The sequence below is a fragment of the Coregonus lavaretus genome (assembly GCF_964263955.1).
Source record: "Coregonus lavaretus genome assembly, chromosome: 25".
Lineage (NCBI taxonomy): Eukaryota > Metazoa > Chordata > Actinopteri > Salmoniformes > Salmonidae > Coregonus > Coregonus lavaretus.
In genome coordinates this window covers 44,948,603-44,965,391 of record NC_140012.1, presented here as the reverse complement: position 1 = coordinate 44,965,391, position 16,789 = coordinate 44,948,603, and the positions used below count along the sequence as shown (strand labels likewise).

Below are 16,789 nucleotides of genomic sequence, written 5' to 3'. Positions count from 1 at the left end.
TTAGCCACAACGAATTTGAATTCGTAACATAACATACGTTTTTCAGCAAATTCGTGAAATATTTGTACGAATTGCAATTTGCAACATATTGTAGGAATTGCAATTCATAACAGTAGAACAAGGCTCCTCAAAATACAACAAAGAGGCGTGGTCTTCTACTCCTCCTCCTCATGAATATACATGTCTGTCAGGGTTCTACCCGCCTCCTTCCGGAGTCCTTCAACCAGCTGCCGGTTTAGATGTGGACAGACAAGAGGACAGCAACCTGCATGGTTGACGTGTAGCTAAAGACTTTTCGCTGCAAGTAACTAAATGCATAGAAAAGGAATATAACGAGACGAACTAACTAGCAGAATTTGAGCAGACAGACGCAAAAGGAAGCATTTTTCCTCTGTGTTGCAAAGCTGTGGCTCGTTGGAGAAAGTCTTGTTCTTTACTCCGTGCATGTTTAAATTGGAGAATTGCATTGGTGCTGTGACTCGGCCAGACACCGTTTAGTTTCCAAGCGGAGCGGCAAGGCAAAACCAGAGGCATGATTTTGAGACTGGGCTCGGTTGGCGTTGCTGCTTTTTGCTTACATGCGTTATTGTTGTGGTTTCATGCAAAGGTATGTGGATTACTTTACCGTTGCATAGTGAGGGATATGATCAGAGGGCTACCGTGGACGCATTGATTCTTCAGTAGGCTACTTTTAATTTCGACTAGCTAAAACATCACGTTAGGAGTGGGAAATGTATAGCTAGAGTCTCGAAGTTCAATGGTTGTGTGGGTATTTATCAGTGTGGTTGGCTCGTTGCCTGCATTGATCCGGTGCAACCCCTCTTCACCAAGCCCGTTTTGAGTTTTGTTTTCGATAACTTTACGGCTCAATTCGTTTTTATATATATATATTATCCATAGTTTACAACTTTTGTAGAGGCGCTTGCACCAATGTTTCTGGAGTTTTGCTAGCTGACTATTTATCAGTGCATAATTTATCAGTTTGCTTAGCTGAGATTTTAACTCCACGATACGTACATCACATAATAACATCTCAATGGTATCGTGGAGCTGAGAATTCTCAGCTACAGTTTTTGCTTTTATAGTTTTCTGCAAAGTAAGCTGAGCAGGATGCCTGGGCCGGCAACATGATCACTCTCAATGTCCAGCGGTTTCACCGTTTGTTCGTTCTGCTTTACCGACAGGTGGCGGAGGGAACGGGTCAGTTCGAGTTGGAAATCTTATCGATGAACAACCAGAACCGGGAGCTTCTTAACTTGCTGTGTTGTGACGGTTCACGGAACGGCGGGGATCGGAAATGCAGGATGGATGAGTGTGATACGTATTTTAAAGTGTGTTTGAAGGAATACCAGTCGCGGGTCTCGGCTGCGGGACCTTGTAGCTTCGGGTCCGGATCTACGCCTGTCCTGGGAGCGAATGGATTTTCTTTGAAGAGCTCGGCGAGGAATGAAAGATCCAGGATTGTTTTGCCGTTCAGTTTTGCCTGGCCAGTAAGTAGCTATCTTATAACTCTTCTGTGACCTAAACTCATTAGGCTAGACTGTTAAAACAGGCTAACCACTCTCTCAATGATTAACCATAATCATTTTTGGTGAGAAAAAAAAAAACAATTACGAAAAGGATTGCTTGTCGCAAGGTGCTAGGTGGTGTTAACCTTGGCACGGTTGTATTTGCAATGATACTGCCAATCAATCACTTGTCTAGTCCAGCAAGAAGAAAAAATAGAGAATGAATAATGTTGCATATTGTCTGTCAACCTACCTACAATAAAGTCATTTGACATCGGGGACCTCCATGGCGTCCTCATTAGCTAATTGACCAGACCACAGGTGTGAAATTGTCATAATCCACAATTTCAATTATGCCAGTCATTATGCTAGAAATATGGATTATTGTGGACATAGGAAGAAGTTTCCCATTTTTTTTTATTGATTTATTCATTGGGAGCATTCTGTTTCCAATAACATCTGGCAGATGTGGCCCCATGGAGTTCCGTTATTCAGCTGGCCCCACGTTGTCAGAGGACTCCACCCTTTATTCAGCTGGCTCCAAGTGGTCCTCTGTAGCTCAATTGGTAGAGCATGGCGCTTGTAACGCCAGGGTAGTGGGTTCGATCCCCGGGACCATCCATACGTAAAAATGTATGTTCACATGACTGTAAGTTGCTTTGGATAAAAGCGTCTGCTAAATGGCATATTATACTCTGCTCCAAAAAATTAAGGGAACACTTAAACAACACAATGTAACTCCAAGTCAATCACACTTCTGTGAAATCAAACTGTCCACTTAGGAAGCAACACTGATTGACAATACATTTCACATGCTGTTGTGCAAATGGAATAGACAACAGGTGGAAATTATAGGCAATTAGCAAGACACCCCCAATAAAGGACTGGTTTTGCAGGTGGTGATCACAGACCACTTCTCAGTTCCTATGCTTCCTGGCTGATGTTTTGGTCACTTTTGAATGCTGGCGGTGCTTTCACTCTAGTGGTAGCATGAGACGGAGTCTAGAACCCACACAAGTGGCTCAGGTAGTGCAGCTCATCCAGGATGGCACATCAATGCGAGCTGTGGCAAGAAGGTTTGCTGTGTCTGTCAGCGTAGTGTCCAGAGCATGGAGGCGCTACCAAGAGACAGGCCAGTATATCAGGAGACGTGGAGGAGGCCGTAGGAGGGCAACAACCCAGCAGCAGGACCGCTACCTCCGCCTTTGTGCAAGGAGGAGCAGGAGGAGCACTGCCAGAGCCCTGCAAAATGACCTCCAGCAGGCCACAAATGTGCATGTGTCTGCTCAAACGGTCAGAAACAGACTCCATGAGGGTGATATGAGGGCCCGACTTCCACAGGTGGGGGTTGTGCTTACAGCCCAACACCGTGCAGGACGTTTGGCATTTGCCAGAGAACACCAAGATTGGCAAATTCGCCACTGGCGCCCTGTGCTCTTCACAGATGTAAGCAGGTTCACACTGAGCACATGTGACAGACGTGACAGAGTCTGGAGACGCCGTGGAGAACGTTCTGCTGCCTGCAACATCCTCCAGCATGACCGGTTTGGCGGTGGGTCAGTCATGGTGTGGGGTGGCATTTCTTTGGGGGGCCACACAGCCCTCCATGTGCTCGCCAGAGGTAGCCTGACTGCCATTAGGTACCGAGATGAGATCCTCAGACCCCTTGTGAGACCATATGCTGGTGCGGTTGGCCCTGGGTTCCTCCTAATGCAAGACAATGCTAGACCTCATGTGGCTGGATTGTGTCAGCAGTTCCTGCAAGAGGAAGGCATTGATGCTATGGACTGGCCCGCCCGTTCCCCAGACCTGAATCAAATTGAGCACATCTGGGACATCATGTCTCGCTCCATCCACCAACGCCACATTGCACCACAGACTGTCCAGGAGTTGGCGGATGCTTTAGTCCAGGTCTGGGAGGAGATCCCTCAGGAGACCAACCGCCACCTCATCAGGAGCATGCCCAGGCGTTGTAGGGAGGTCATACAGGCACTTGGAGGCCACACACACTACTGAGCCTCATTTTGACTTGTTTTAAGGACATTACATCAAAGTGGGATCAGCCTGTAGTGTGGTTTTCCACTTTAATTTTGAGGGTGACTCCAAATCCAGACCTCCATGGGTTGATACATTTGATTTCCATTGATAATTTTTGTGTGATTTTGTTGTCAGCACATTCAACTATGTAAAGAAAAAAGTATTTAATAAGATTATTTCATTCATTCAGATCTAAGATGTGTTATTTTAGTGTTCCCTTTATTTTTTTGAGCAGTGTGTATATATATACAGTGGGGAAAAAAAGTATTTAGTCAGCCACCAATTGTGAAAGTTCTCCCACTTAAAAAGATGAGAGAGGCCTGTAATTTTCATCATAGGTTCACGTCAACTATGACAGGCAAAATGAGAAAAAAAAATCCAGAAAATCACATTGTAGGATTTTTTATGAATTTATTTGCAAATTATGGTGGAAAATAAGTATTTGGTCAATAACAAAAGTTTCTCAATACTTTGTTATATACCCTTTGTTGGCAATGACACAGGTCAAACGTTTTCTGTAAGTCTTCACAAGGTTTTCACACACTGTTACTGGTATTTTGTCCCATTCCTCCATGCAGATCTCCTCTAGAGCAGTGATGTTTTGGGGCTGTCGCTGGGCAACATGGACTTTCAACTCCCTCCAAAGATTTTCTATGGGGTTGAGATCTGGAGACTGGCTAGGCCACTCCAGGACCTTGAAATGCTTCTTACGAAGCCACTTCTTCGTTGCCCGGGCGGTGTGTTTGGGATCATTGTCATGCTGAAAGACCCAGCCACGTTTCATCTTCAATGCCCTTGCTGATGGAAGGAGGTTTTCACTCAAAATCTCACGAAACATGGCCCCATTAATTCTTTCCTTTACACGGATCAGTCGTCCTGGTCCCTTTGCAGAAAACAAGCCCCAAAGCATGATGTTTCCACCCCCATGCTTCACAGTAGGTATGGTGTTCTTTGGATGCAACTCAGCATTCTTTGTCCTCCAAACATGATGAGTTGAGTTTTTACCAAAAAGTTCTATTTTGGTTTCATCTGACCATATGACATTCTCCCAGTCCTCTTCTGGATCATCCAAATGCACTCTAGCAAACTTCAGACGGGCCTGGACATGTACTGGCTTAAGCAGGGGGACACGTCTTGCACTCCAGGATTTGAGTCCCTGGCGGCGTAGTGTGTTACTGATGGTAGGCTTTGGTACTTTGGTCCCAGCTCTCTGCAGGTCATTCACTAGGTCCCCCCCTGTGGTTCTTGGTTTTTTGCTCACCGTTCTTGTGATCATTTTGACCCCACGGGGTGAGATCTTGCGTGGAGCCCCAGATCGAGGGAGATTATCAGTGGTCTTGTATGTCTTCCATTTCCTAATAATTGCTCCCACAGTTGATTTCTTCAAACCAAGCTGCTTACCTATTGCAGATTCAGTCTTCCCAGCCTGGTGCAGGTCTACAATTTAGTTTCTGGTGTCCTTTGACAGCTCTTTGGTCTTGGCCATAGTGGAGTTTGGAGTGTGACTGATTGAGGTTGTGGACAGGTGTCTTTTATACTGATAACAAGTTCAAACAGGTGCCATTAATACAGGTAATGAGTGGAGGACAGAGGAGCCTCTTAAAGAAGAAGTTACAGGTCTGTGAGAGCCAGAAATCTTGCTTGTTTGTAGGTGACCAAATACTTATTTTCCACCATAAATTAGAAATAATTTAATAAAAAATCGTACAATGTGATTTTCTGGATTTTTTTTCCTCAATTTGTCTGTCATAGTTGACATGTACCTATGATGAAAATTACAGGCCTCTCATCTTTTTAAGTGGGAGAACTTGCACAATTGGTGGCTGACTAAATACTTTTTTCCCCCCACTGTATATATATTTGTTAAAAGAATATGTATGTATGTATGTATGTATGTATGTATAAAAAAAAAACATGGGGGATTGGAAGTGATGCAGACAATTACATTGATGGAAGTTACAATCTATCTGCAATATTAAACTGATCCATCCCCCAAAAACAAAACAAAAACACTTGTTGCGTTTATATTTTTGTTCAGTGTAGATATTGGCTGTTACTCAGTCAGCAGAATAAGTGTTTAGTGTTTTAGCTCAGAGCCCAGATTCCCAGAACAGTGGGTGCATCATCATTGGGTAGGCTACCTGCTGTTTCCACCTGAGAATTTAAACAGGTTTTAGAATTACTGAACACTGAACACTGAATGCTGATTGTAGCTACCTGGCTTCCCACACAATGTCTTTCTGCCATGTGTTAGAACAATGGCTTGATATTCAGTAAATTTAACCGTATGTAGCCATGGGTTAATATTGTCAGCCTATTGGGAACTACTATAATACTACTATAATAGGTAACTACTATAATACTACTATAATAGGGAACTACTATAATACTACTATAATAGGGAACTACTATAATACTACTATAATACTACTATAATAGGGAACTACTATAATACTAATATAATAGAGAACTACTATAATACTACTATAATACTACTGTAATAGGGAACTACTATAATACTACTATAATACTACTATAATACTACTATAATAGGGAACTACTATAATACTACTATAATAATACTATAATACTACTATAATACTACTATAATACTACTATAATAGGGAACTACTATAATACTACTATAATAGGGAACTACTATAATACTACTATAATAGGGAACTACTATAATACTACTATAATACTACTATAATAGGGAACTGCTATAATACTACTATAATACTACTATAATACTACTATAAACTACTATAATACTACTATAATAGGGAACTACTATAATACTACTATAATACTACTCTAATAGGGAACTACTATAATACTACTATAATAGGGAACTACTATAATACTACTATAATACTACTATAATAGGGAACTACTATAATAATACTATAATAGGGAACTACTATAATACTACTATAATACTACTATAATACTACTATAATACTACTATAATAGGGAACTACTATAATACTACTATAATACTACTATAATAGGGAACTACTATAATACTACTATAATAGGGAACTACTATAATACTACTATAATAGGGAACTATTAAAATAGGGAACTACTACAATACTACTATAATACTACTATAATACTACTATAATACTACTATAATAGGGAACTACTATAATACTACTATAATACTACTATAATAGGGAACTACTATAATACTACTATAATAGGGAACTACTATAATAGGGAACTACTAAAATAGGGAACTACTATAATACTACTATAATACTACTATAATAGGGAACTACTAAAATAGGGAACTACTATAATACTACTATAATAGGGAACTACTATAATACTACTATAATAGGGAACTACTATAATACTACTATAATACTACTATAATAGGTAACTACTATAATACTACTATAATAGGGAACTACTATAATACTACTATAATAGGGAACTACTATAATACTACTATAATAGGGAACTACTACAATACTACTATAATAGGGAACTACTATAATACTACTATAATACTACTATAATAGGGAACTACTATAATACTAATATAATAGAGAACTACTATAATACTACTATAATACTACTATAATAGGGAACTACTATAATAATACTATAATAATACTATAATACTACTATAATACTACTATAATAGGGAACTACTATAATACTACTATAATAGGGAACTACTATAATACTACTATAATAGGGAACTACTATAATACTACTATAATAGGGAACTACTATAATACTACTATAATACTACTATAAACTACTATAATACTACTATAATAGGGAACTACTATAATACTACTATAATACTACTCTAATAGGGAACTACTATAATACTACTATAATAGGGAACTACTATAATACTACTATAATACTACTATAATAGGGAACTACTATAATAATACTATAATAGGGAACTACTATAATACTACTATAATACTACTATAATAGGGAACTACTATAATACTACTATAATACTAATATAATAGGGAACTACTATAATACTACTATAATAGGGAACTACTATAATACTACTATAATAGGGAACTACTAAAATAGGGAACTACTACAATACTACTATAATACTACTATAATAGGGAACTACTATAATATTACTATAATACTACTATAATACTACTATAATAGGGAACTACTATAATACTACTATAATAGGGAACTACTAAAATAGGGAACTACTATAATACTACTATAATACTACTATAATAGGGAACTACTAAAATAGGGAACTACTATAATACTACTATAATAGGGAACTACTATAATACTACTATAATAGGGAACTACTATAATACTACTATAATACTACTATAATAGGTAACTACTATAATACTACTATAATAGGGAACTACTATAATACTACTATAATAGGGAACTACTATAATACTACTATAATACTACTATAATACTACTATAATAGGGAACTACTATAATACTACTATAATACTACTATAATAGGGAACTACTATAATACTACTATAATACTACTATAATACTACTCTAATAGGGAACTACTATAATACTACTATAATAGGGAACTACTATAATACTACTATAATACTACTATAATAGGGAACTACTATAATACTACTATAATAGGGAACTACTAAAATAGGGAACTACTACAATACTACTATAATAGGGAACTACTATAATACTACTATAATAGGGAACTACTAAAATAGGGAACTACTATAATACTACTATAATAGGGAACTACTATAATACTACTATAATACTACTATAATAGGGAACTACTATAATACTACTATAATAGGGAACTACTATAATACTACTATAATAGGGAACTACTATAATATTACTATAATAGGGAACTACTATAATACTACTATAATACTACTATAATAGGGAACTACTGTAATACTACTATAATACTACTATAATAGGGAACTACTATAATACTACTAATAATAGGGAACTACTATAATACTACTATAAACTACTATAATACTACTATAATAGGGAACTACTAAAAAAAGGAACTACTATAATACTACTATAATCGGGAACTACTATAATACTACTATAATACTACTATAATAGGGAACTACTAAAATAGGGAACTACTATAATACTACTATAATAGGGAACTACTATAATACTACTATAATAGGGAACTACTATAATACTACTATAATACTACTATAATAGGTAACTACTATAATACTACTATAATAGGTAACTACTATAATACTACTATAATAGGGAACTACTATATACTACTATAATAGGGAACTACTATAATACTACTATAATACTACTATAATAGGTAACTACTATAATACTACTATAATAGGGAACTACTATAATACTACTATAATAGGGAACTACTATAATACTACTATAATAGGGAACTACTATAATACTACTATAATACTACTATAATACTACTATAATAGGGAACTACTATAATACTACTATAATACTACTCTAATAGGGAACTACTATAATACTACTATAATAGGGAACTACTATAATACTACTATAATACTACTATAATAGGGAACTACTATAATACTACTATAATACTACTATAATAGGGAACTACTATAATACTACTATAATAGGGAACTACTATAATACTACTATAATAGGGAACTACTAAAATAGGGAACTACTACAATACTACTATAATAGGGAACTACTATAATACTACTATAATAGGGAACTACTAAAATAGGGAACTACTATAATACTACTATAATAGGGAACTACTATAATACTACTATAATACTACTATAATAGGGAACTACTATAATACTACTATAATAGGGAACTACTATAATACTACTATAATACTACTATAATAGGGAACTACTATAATACTACTATAATACTACTATAATACTACTATAATAGGGAACTACTATAATACTACTAATAATAGGGAACTACTATAATACTACTAATAATAGGGAACTACTATAATACTACTATAATACTACTATAATAGGGAACTACTATAATACTACTATAATACTACCATAATAGGGAACGACTACAATACTACTACAATACTACTATAATACTACTACAATACTACTATAATACTACTATAATAGGGAACTACTAAAATAGGGAACTACTATAATACTACTATAATACTACTATAATAGGGAACTACTATAATACTACTATAATACTACTATAATACTACTATAATAGGGAACTACTATAATACTACTATAATAGGGAACTACTATAATACTACTATAATAGGGAACTACTATAATACTACTATAATACTACTATAATAGGGAACTACTATAATACTACTATAATACTACTATAATAGGGAACTACTATAATACTACTATAATACTACTATAATAGGGAACTACTATAATACTACTATAATACTACTCTAATAGGGAACTACTATAATACTACTATAATAGGGAACTACTATAATATTACTATAATAGGGAACTACTATAATACTACTATAATAGGGAACTACTATAATACTACTATAATAGGGAACTACTATAATACTACTATAATAGGGAACTACTATAATACTACTATAATAGGGAACTACTATAATACTACTATAATACTACTATAATAGGGAACTACTATAATTGGATTACGTGAGAAGATAATAGAAACTCGGCCCTAATGGAAGCCATATTGGTCAGGGAGCCGTGTCATTAACCCTAAAAGTTCCAGATTGGGGTGAAAATGGAAGCCATATTGGTCAGGGAGAAATCCAAAACAGTCTAATTGGAATGAATGGTAGTAGAGTTATAATCCAGGTTTTACTAATGCAGGAAAATAAAAAGACGTGATATATCAGAAATTGTGGAATATAATTATAAATTGGGTAAGTGTACCTATTAATCCAACTAAAATCTAAATTGAGACATTTCTAACATTATATACAGTGCCTTCAGAAAGTATTCATACCCCTTGACTCATTCCACATTTTGTTGTTACAGCCTGGATTCAAAATAGATTTTCTCACAAATCTACACACAATACCCCAAAATGAGTGACATTTTATTTTTAATTTTTTATTCAAAATGAAATGCAGAAATAGCTCATTTGCGTAAGTGTTCAAACCCCTGAGTCAATACTTTGTAGAAGCACGTTTGGCAGCGATTACAGCTGTGAGTCTTTCTGGGTAAGTCTCTAAGATCTTTGCACATCTGGATTGTGCAATATCTGCCCATTTATTATTTTCTAAATTCTTCAAGCTCTGTCAAATTGGTTGTTGATCATTGCTAGACAACCATTTTCAGGTCTTGCCGTAGATTTTCAAGTACATTGAAGTCAAAACTGTAACTCGGCCACTCAGGAACATTCACTGTCTTCTTGGTAACAATTCCAGTGTAGATTTGGCCTTGTGTTTTAGGTTATTGTCCTGCTGAAAGGTGAATTCATCTCCCAGTGTCTGGTGGAAAGCAGACTGAACCAGGGTCTCCTCTAGGATTTTGCCTGTGCTCCTGAAAAACACCCCAGTCCTTAACAATTACAAGCATACCCATAACATGATGCAGCCACCACTATGCTTGAAAATATGGAGAGTGGTACTCAGTAATATGTTGTATTGGATTTGCCCCAGAAACATAACACTTTGTTTTCAGGACAAAAGTGAATTGCTTTGCCACATATTTTGCAGAATTACTTTTAGTGCCTTGTTGCAATCAGGATGCATGTTTTGGATATTGTTTATTCTGTACAGGCTTCCTTGTTTTCACTGTGTCATTTAGGTTAGTATTGTGGAGTAACTACATTTACATTTTAGTCATTTAGCAGACGCTCTTATCCAGAGCGACTTACAGTTAGTGAGTGCATACATTATTTTTCATACTACAATGTTGATCCGTCCTCAGTTTTCTCCTATCACAGCCATTGAACTCTGTAACTGTTTTAAAGTCACCATTGGCCTCATGGTTTAATCCCTGAGCAGTTTCCTTCCTCTCCGGCAACTGAGTTAGGAAGGACGCCTGTATCTTCATAGTGACTGGGTGTATTGATACACCATCCAGAGTGTAATTAATAACTTCACCATGCTCAAAGGGATGGTCAATGTCTGCTTTTTATTGTATTTTTACCCATCTACCAATAGGTGCCCTTCTTTGTGAGGCATTGGAAAACCTCCCTGGTCTTTATGGTTGAATCTGTGTTTGAAATTCACTGCTCGACTGAGGAACCTTACAGATAATTGTATGTGTGGGGTACAGAGATGAGGTAGTCATTCAAAAATCTAACAAGCTCTGTCTCTTGTCAGAATTAGACGTTCATCCATGTTTCTCAAACTTAACATTTCGAAGTTGTTCGAAATGTCAAATGTACGTTTTTTTAGGGTTACGTTTAGGCGTTAACTCTGAAATCTCAAGGTTAGGTATTAACTCCTAATGGTTAAGGTAATGGTTAAGGTTTGGGATAGGCTTAAAAAATACAAAGGGGGGGGGGGGGGGGAACTCACTGGATTTGAACATGCAACCTTTGGCACCAGAGGCAGATGCTTAAGCCCATTCGCCATCCCCTTCCACAACACCCTACTTGAAGGTAACAGCGCTCACTGTTGCTCCTTGTGGCACATTTCCACGTCATCTCCCGACGTCCTTAGACATGGATGGACGTCGAATAATGACTTGTATCACTGGTGACCTGGCTGCAAAAATCATGTTAAACACTTATTGCACACAGTGAGCCCATTAACTTATTATGTGACTTGTTAAGCAAATGTTTACTCCTGAACTTATTTAGGCTTGCCATAGTCAAGGTGTTGAATACTTATTCACTCAAGACATTTCAGCTTTTCATTTTTTATTAATTTGTAAAAAAAAAAAAAAACATAATTCCACTTTGACATTATATGGTATGGTGTGTAGGCCAGTGACACAAAATCTCAATTTTATCCATTTTAAATTCAGGCTGTAACACAACAAAATGTTAAGTCAAGGGGTGTGAATACTTTCTGAAGGCACTGTATTGCCCTAATCTTTGGAAGAAAAGTGGAGATAACATGAAAGATTAATCTCACATGAAGTTTTATGACTTTTTATGATATATATTGAATATATACAGTGGTGTGAAAAAGTGTTTGCCCCCTTCCTGATTAGTTATTTGTTTGCATGTTTGTCACACTTAAATGTTTCAGATCATCAAACAAATTTAAATATTTAAATTTAAGATAACACAAGTAAACACAAAATGCAGTTTTGAAATGAAGGTTGTTATTATTAAGGGAAAACAAAATCCAAACCTACATGGCCCTGTGTGGAAAAGTGTTTGCCCCCCCGTTATAACACAACTCAACTGTGGGTTATCACTACTGAGTTCAATTCCTCTAGCCACACCCAGGCCTGATTACTGCCTCACCTGTTCTCAATCAAGGAATCACTTAAATAGGACCTGTCTGACAAAGTGAAGTAGACCAAAAGATCCTCACAAGCTAGACATCATGCCGAGATCCAGTGGCGGCTCCTGAAAAAATTCTCAGGAGGGGCAATTTTTCTGATGATTTAGGTGACCTACACACATTTAAAAAAAGATATGTCCAGCAACAACATGAAGACAGGGGCAGCATATAAGTCAATACCAGAAGCATTTATTGACTGATCTCAAAAGTGTTGGCTTACCAGGGTTGGTGGAGCCCTCAGTTTCATCTTTGCCTCGCAAAGCTAACTCAAACACTCCGCAAAACTTCACACACTGGATTAGCCGGCTGAGGATGTGGCGGTTCTTGCTAATGTCGTAGTAAATATATTTGTTATAGTGAATATGGAATATGATATGTTGAGTAAAATGTTGTGCTAAGATCTATTTAGGTCAGGAGCTGGTTATAAGTTCTGTTCCTATCCAATAACAATGGACAAAAGGGTCCTATCTTGTCAGCCTTGTCAGCAGGTGGCCAAGGACAACACCCACGCCATAGGCCTCTCAGTTCTTCCAACTCACGAGTTCTTGCTCTGAGGACACACAAACACACACACACACACATCATCACTGTTAAACACACACACACATCATCACTGTTAAACACACACACACACACACACACACAAAAATCCCCTCTCTTAGGATGAACATTTGAAGACAGAGAACCCGACTCAGAGCCAATGCAACAGTGACAGTAGCCTGGAGGTGACCTCGCCCAACTCATCAGGACCAATCAGAAGATCAGAACTACTAGATTGAACCTACTTCATTTATTGCATAAAATGTCTGCACACAATGTTTCGGGGCTCTCTTCAGATAATAATAATAATAATAATAATAATATGCCATTTAGCAGACGCTTTTATCCAAAGCGACTTACAGTCATGCGTGCATACATTTTTGTGTATGGGTGGTCCCGGGGATTGAACCCACTACCTTGGCGTTACAAGCACCATGCTCTACCAGCTGAGCTACAGAAAGTGGATACTCATGGATGCGCATTGCAATTGTAAAATGTCAACACAATTGGAGACACCACGTCATTTTTGGAGACATGTTATTGACAGTAAACTATTGTAGATGCGACTGCTAACTAAATAAAACATTTTAGCTGGCTAGCTAATCATCTTAGCTAAATGTGGGGCAAACAATTCAGTTATTTACCGTTAATTTTAGGGATTGGGGTGAAAGAAATCGAGTTACATAGTGATACTTTACGATATACTGTATTGACAATATCGCAATATTTTAGCGCTAGTTGGCTGTACCTGCACCAAAACACCATTATTGTTCCTTCATAGCTTGTTCTCAATCTTTTCACATTGGGAGCCAATTTGTTTTCAGCACTTTTATTTCCATGACTGATCAAAACTCGTTCTCATGGCTTTCTGATCCCTCTGCAACAGACATATGGTGCGCAATAAAATCACAGTATCGAATCGCAATACGTATAGAATCATGAGACTCGCAATGCTGATGCATATATCTTATCGTGAGGTTCCTGGCAATTCCCAGCCCAAGTTCATTTGCCACAACAAATCTCTTCGCTAGCAAACGCGATGTCTTCTCCAAAACGGCAATGTGTCTCCAGCAATGTTTACTTTTTTGACGTTCTATGGCATCTCCACTTTCCAAGCATATATGACCACATGTAATATTTTGGTAAGTGATGCAAATAGTGAACTATGTAGGGCCAGGATGTAAAATATATGTAGCTGCAGCAATTTCTCTTATCTGATATGGTAAGTAATGGGGCTTAATTTATAGCTCCCTAAGAGTTTGACGAACGGGTCCGTGAACGCGATTCCAGATATATTTACCGTATTGGTCCGAATATAAGACGGCCTTTTTTCCCCTCGAAATAGGTCCAAAAAAGTCGGGTCGTCTTATATTCGGGGTCTAGTATTCAGAGCGCAGTTTCTCTTCTTCGGCGCTCCCTTTAAATGTCAATACACATTCGCGGGCACAGATGGCGCCAAAAATTCGTTCCGGACGGAGGGAAGAGGCGTCCTTAACAACCAGCCCGTTACCGGTGTTTAAAGATGGAAAGACAGGCTGACCATTTAGAGACAAGTGGCTCAAAAGTGGGCCAGGTCAATAAACAACAGCGGAGGAGCTATGATGCCAATTTCAAAATAATGGTTGTCAATAAGGCAGAGTCATCTAACAACTGCCAAGCTGCCAAGACATTCGGGGTCACTGAGTGTAATGTAAGAAGATGGCGAGCAGAAAAACAACGTCTAAAAGATGCTAACAGTCAGCGAAAATCCTTCCGTGGTCCTCAAAGTGGTCGTTTCATTGAGGTTGACCGGAGGGTTTTTGAATATGTCAGGGAAAAAAGAAGTGAGGGAATGCCCATTACCAGAGCTGTCATCCAGGTTAAGGCCCTGGAAATCGCCAGAGAGCTCAACATCACTGGATTTAAAGCCAGCCTCGGCTGGTGTCGTAGGATGATGCGGCGTAATGGACTGTCACTTAGACGGAGAACGAGTTTGGCCCAACGCCTGCCGTCAGACTTCGGAGAGAAGCTGCTTTCGTTTCAGCGCTTTGTTATCAACCTGAGGAAGAAGCACTCCTACCCGCTGGATCAGATCGGCAATGCTGATCAGACACCCGTTTATTTCGACATGCCAACATCGGTGACTGTCAATAGAAAGGGAGAAAAGTCTGTGTTGGTGAAATCAACGGGCAACGAGAAGAGCCGCGTCACTGTCATGTTGACATGTCTCGCTGGTGGCAGCAAACTCCCCCCGTATGTCATTCTTAAGCGTAAGACTGTGCCAAAGGACCCAATGCCAGCTGGCATTATTGTGCGCGCCCAGGAGAAGGGCTGGATGGAGTCGGGGCTTGTAGTGGACTGGCTAAAGGTTGTGTGGGGCGCACGCTACGGGGGACTGAGGAAGAGGAGGAACATGCTCGTTCTGGATGCGTTCCGCGGACATCTGACTGAGCCCGTGAAAAGTCAGGTGCGAGCAATGAACGGGGATCTTGTGATCATACCAGGGGGAATGACAAGCCAGCTACAGGTGTTGGACGTAGTTGTGAACAAGCCTTTCAAGGATAACCTGCGAAAAAAATACACAGAGTGGCTCCTGTCTGGCAACCACGCACTCACACCGACCGGGAAAATACAGAAGCCGTCAGTCCGTCTACTGTGTGAATGGATCCTGCATGCATGGGATGCTATTCCCTCACAGAGCATCATCGATGGCTTTAAAAAATGTTGCATCTCAAATGCATTGGACGGCAGCGAGGACGACGTGCTTTGGGAGGAGCCGGTGGAAGCGGAGCAGCTGGGGAGCGATGACAGCGAGAGCGAACACAGCGGGGCAGAGGACGTGTGTGAGGGATAGAGAGACATCGGAGGAGAAGTTTGGCGAATTTTTGTTAAGTTTAGTTAAATGTGTGGCCTGTATTTTCTCTGTTATTTAAAAATGTTGCTTTATTATTGCTTGATATTAATTTTGAATCATACTGTACATAGTTTGCCTTTGTGTTTAATTCACTGTGTTTTTAATATTGTTATTTTAAAATAAAATGAAGTTCTTTGTTCGGCAAATCTAGTCTGCAAATCTGTTTTTCTAAATGTTTGTGTTGAAAAACGGGGGGTCGTCTTATAATCAGGGTCGTCTTATATTCGGACCAATACGGTACCTCTGAATAAACTGCCTTTATTACACCATATCCACCCTGTCCAAAGTCTCTACTTGGTCTCAGTTGGTTCTCCAGTAAACTTGTGATTATCAACACTAACCTCATCGTTGTGGCGGCGGACAGCTAGCCTGTATCCCTCGTCA

The 16,789-nt window shown here is 38.2% G+C and overlaps 1 pseudogene across 1 annotated transcript in view; it reads left to right on the top strand.

The window, feature by feature from the left end:
* The first annotated feature begins 243 nt into the window (after positions 1 to 243).
* Positions 244 to 16,789, top strand: part of LOC311100937 (protein jagged-1b-like) — a 100,275-nt pseudogene continuing 83,729 nt past the window's right edge. The window contains exons 1-2 of the transcript in view: positions 244 to 607; positions 1,185 to 1,490. The product of the transcript in view is annotated as a protein jagged-1b-like (transcript). The remainder of the gene's footprint in view (positions 608 to 1,184; positions 1,491 to 16,789) is intronic.